Here is a 4,400-nt window from a genome sequence, read left to right as displayed (position 1 = left end):
ACTGTCCCCCAAATCAAGACTCCGGGGAAGTAGGCGTGTGTGGCGGAGGGCCAGAGGAAGCGTGGGAGCGGGGAGGTGGGGAGGGTGTGACACGGCCCCCCACGGCAGCGGGAGTGGGGGGTGGGGGGGGTGGCAGGAGGCAGGGGGGCGGGCGGGCTCACGGGGAGGGAGCGGAGCAGGCAGAGCGGCTGAATGACCCCATTGTGTGGCACGCAGCCCAGCTGGGAGGGCGGCGCGTGCTTTAACCTCTGCTCCTCTGTGAGAGAGCTGCCGCCCCTTCTGGGGACCGGGAAGCCACGGGCGAGTGGCAAGTCACCTCCCAGAGCTGGCCTGCCAACCACCGGTGAATTACGCCAGAGTAGCTGAAGCCGTGTGTTCGTGTGTGTATGAGTGTGTGCGCGTGTGCATACACAGGGTTACACATACGTTACACATCTCTTATTGTGGTGAAATACACACACATGAGCTTTACCGTCCTGACCACTGTTAAGTGCACAGTTCAGCGGCACGAAGGGTACACAGGGTGTGCAGCCTTCACCGCCGTCATCTCCAGAACTTCCCAGGGCGAGGCAGGAAGCTGGAGACGCTGTGCTGGGAGCTTGGGGACCAGAGGGGCAGGGGTCCACCCTGAGTCCCCGAGGACCAGTCTCTCGGAGGAGGGTCAAAGCCGGCCAGGGGCCTTGGACCCCTGCAGCATGGCCTGTCCACTCGCGGCCCCGCAGGCAGCAAGCTCTCTGTGACGGTGGAGTGTGTGTCGCGAGGTTAATGTCCTTCTTATTGAAAAGTGTGCAGCCAGACGTTGAAGTGGCGGCAGCCCGGCAGCAGCTTAAGACCCCCAAGTCTGGCCCAGTGGGGGAGCTGCGGGTGCCACAGAGCTGGGGGTTTGATGGGAGTTCAGGGAGAGGCCGCGGGCCTGAGCCTGAGGGGGTGTGCAGCACGGTGCAGAGCCTCCCCTGGGCCCAGCCCCAAGACTCAAAGGCATTGGGAGGAACGAGTGTGGGTCCTCAAGAGGGTCCTCTCCCACCCTACAGGACGCTGAAGCCTAGCCCTGGCATTAGGGCCGTGCGCAGGCATGCACAGGCGTGTGTGGGCGTGCGTGGGTGTGTGCAGGCATGTAAGGTATGTGCAGGTGGGTGTGAATCTTCACCAATGACAACGCTGAGTCTCCAGGACGTGTGGCTGTGCCTGCCCTGAGTTAGGGCGTGTGGGAACCCTCCGCCATCCACTTTGAAGAACAGATTTTGAGGGGCTTATTTTTTATAATCACAAAGTGACTATTCTACTTACAAAGTGACCTTGAAAGTGCTCCATGTCCCCACCCCAGGGGGATTAACCCAGACTTCTGTGGCCAGCAGTCCCCAACCTCGTTGGCACCAGGGACCGGTGCTCCCATGAGAACCTAACGCCTGACGGCTGAGGCGGAGCTGAGGTGGTGAAGCTGGGGAGCGGATGAAGCTTCGCTCGCCCGCCGCTCACCGCCTGCTGTGCAGCCCGGTTCCTAATGGGCCACAGACCAGAACCATCCACGCCCAGGGGCAGGGACCCCTGCTGCAGACCATTTCTTTACTTACATACACATGAGTTTGTTTGGGGTTTCTCAAAATTAGGACTGCATTATATAAACTGTGTCCTGGCTTGATTTTTAAAATCCAGCGTCTTGCGGACAGTTCCAGGACCATGAACGGAGGCTCATGGCTGCACAGCTCCTGTTCCTGGAACGAGCACCTGCCCACTCTTTCCTTCACACGAACCCTGGAGGCTTGGCCCGGGGAGCAGGGAGAAGGACACGTTCCACTGACCAGCAGCGCCGGTCACACGGGTCTCCTGAGGGTCACAGCGAAGCTCGTTGCCATGGTAGCTTCTCGGGGCCCTCAGCAGCCAGAGGCAGAGCCGCCTCCCGCCCTGTGGGAGGGTCTGAGAGGGAGCGGGGTGAGGACACGGCCGCCTGCACCCCCGCCACACACACGATGCTGGCGCCCACCCAGCCCGGTCGTCCCCAGTCTCTCCTGCCAAGGTCCCCTCCACTTGGTGACCGTGGCCTCCGTCCAGTGTGGACGTGAGCCTGTGCCCCGCCCCAAACACTTCCAGTAACGTAAAGGAACTGGAATCAGAGAGAGCACACCCGAATCCCAAATCGCTGGCCGGCGGTCGGGGAGGCCCTGGCGGCTAAGTTCTGTGCCCCGCGGCTGAGGACTGAGGTGGCGGGCTTGTGGCAGGGACACAGGGGCACTGGTCATAACCGGCCGAGGGCCCAGGTTCCCGTCCCCCTGGTGACAGTCACTGGCTGCTGTCACCCACGCAGACGCTCAGGACCCATGACATTCCCTGCAGCCCGGCTGCTCCACGCTGGGGTCTCCCTTCCCCCTCCCGCCCCCACTGCCCCAGGCCTGAGGCTCCACAAACCCCGCCCAGCCATCCTGGAGCATGCGGCCCAGGGCTGCCCGTTGCTGTTCACTTTGAAACCCAAGAAGTCTGATGATAATATCACCAGGGACAGAGCGGGGTCTGCTGTTGATTGTGTTTGCCGTCCTGGCTGAGCCCAGCGTGGGGGGAGGCGCATAAAAAGCTTATTCATGCGGGTCAGGGTGATCCAGCACCCCCGCCCCGGGCAGCATATGTCCTCCCCCGGAGGCTGCCTGCTGGGTGTCCGGTGGGCGGGCGCAGAGGCTGCTTGGGGCTCACAGATGGACATTCATTCTCCTTGAGGGGGCGTCACTTTCTGGAGAGGGGCCGGTCCAGGCCAGCGCCCACCCCTTAGGCCCTGTTGAAGGGTGTGTGACCCCCACCCCGGTAGGAAATGCCTCTCCGTGCTCCCGCATTCCACGGGGGAAACCAGCCCACGAGTGACACGCGACCCACTCGGAAGCCAGCGGCCCATCCGGAAGGCCCTGTTCTCTCTCCAAAGTGTGAGTGTCCCTGTGCTCACTGTGGGCAGATTTCGTGTTGGTCTTCTTCCTGAGTGGACAAACTCCACGTGCAGTTTCGCCTTTATCCACCAGCAGACCCGGGCAGCACCGGGCGAGGACAGATTCCTGTCCATTCCCCGGCACCGGGGCCTCCATGAGCTTGGTCACCGCTGAACACCAGAGCCCCTTTCTTGGGACAAATGGCCTTCCTCCAAGAGTGACTGTGGCCATGCTGGACAGCCACGAGCCAGCCAAGGCCCAGACACTGACCCCGAGCCTCCCTGCCGGGGTGAGCGGTGCCCACGTCTGGGCAGAAACGGCTGCTCGGCCCCAGGAAGGACAGGCGTGACAGGCCTTGAAAACGAACGTCACTCGAGAGGAGCCAGGCACGTGAGGACACACGTGTGTGACCCGCTGACGGGAGGGGTCCGGAGCCGGCGGATTGGGGCAGAGCGCAGACGGTGGCCGCGGGGGCTGGCGGGGGGAGGAGGCGTGACTGCTGATGGCCACGGGCCTTCCTTCCGGGGTGATGACGAGATTTTGAAACTAGACAGAGGTGACAGTTTCACCACATTGTGAAAGGACCACATGTCGCTAAATTGCACACTTTAAAATGGTTTAAATAGTTAATCATATATTTGGATTTTTACCTAAAAAAGGAAAAAGCTGCTTGCAGAGTTCCCTGAGGCCAGAGCCCCCAAGCCCTGCACACCCCCTTTGTTCACTAGACACTGGGTATGGCTTAGAACAGCTCCAGCCCCTGTACCACTGACCCTCCTAGAGCGGGAGGCTGGGGACAGAGGGGCCAGGACAGTGACCAAGGTATGGCACTGTGACTGATGTCTCCTTATAAAGCTTATTGGGTTTAAGATGATCTGTTTTATTTCTAAAAGTTAATGCTGTGTCGTTTTCGTCAATAACTCTGTGTGGGAATAAGAAAGGGTGTGTCCATCCGTTTCGCTCACCCCGCCAGCGCTGTGTCTCATGCAGGCCCTCACGCCTGGGGCCGACTGGTCGGAGAGGCCCATGCAGAGCTCGAAGTGCCGCCAGTTAACCAGCGGTCCGAGGAAACCACGCAGAGGTCTGCTGAGGGGCCGCGACTAGGCCTCGAGGCCGTGGAGTGGGGTTTGTGGGAGGGCCAGGCGGACTGGCTCGCCACGTGGAGGGCAATGTGGTCAGGCCTGGAAAGGGGAGGCTGCGGCCGTGGGTACGAGACTGCTGGGGTCACTTCCAAACCAGGCACGGTTCAGCTGCCCTGCACCCAGCAGGAACGGTTCTGCTTTGAGAGGTCAGGCAAGGGCCTTGGGTTCCCTTTTGGGGGCGGTTCACCACATGGCCCCATTTGAGCCACAAAGCCAGGCCCGGCGTCCCCATCCACGTGACGGCCACCCGTGCTATTGCGGGCCAGGCACACAGGGGGATCAGGGTCCTCTGAGTGTGCACATGCCACGTAGAGTGAGAACCATGCTGCCCCGTGATTGGCAGTGACGTGAC

The 4,400-nt window shown here is 61.4% G+C and overlaps 1 long non-coding RNA gene across 2 annotated transcripts; it reads left to right on the top strand.

The window, feature by feature from the left end:
- Nucleotides 1-156: 156 nt before the first annotated feature.
- LOC111728768 lies at nt 157-3,842 on the top strand. 2 transcript variants are annotated; one of them, XR_002775946.1, is made up of 2 exons: nt 157-2,906; nt 3,003-3,842. It is a non-coding gene; the product is annotated as an uncharacterized LOC111728768 (long non-coding RNA). The 2 variants fall into 2 exon arrangements; XR_002775947.1 differs by having other exon boundaries at nt 3,000-3,842.
- The last annotated feature ends 558 nt before the right edge of the window (nt 3,843-4,400 follow it).

The sequence above is a fragment of the Pteropus vampyrus genome, unplaced genomic scaffold, assembly GCF_000151845.1.
Source record: "Pteropus vampyrus isolate Shadow unplaced genomic scaffold, Pvam_2.0 Scaffold227, whole genome shotgun sequence".
NCBI lineage: Eukaryota > Metazoa > Chordata > Mammalia > Chiroptera > Pteropodidae > Pteropus > Pteropus vampyrus.
Note: the sequence above shows the minus strand (reverse complement) of the source record. Positions and strands in the feature narration are given on the sequence as shown.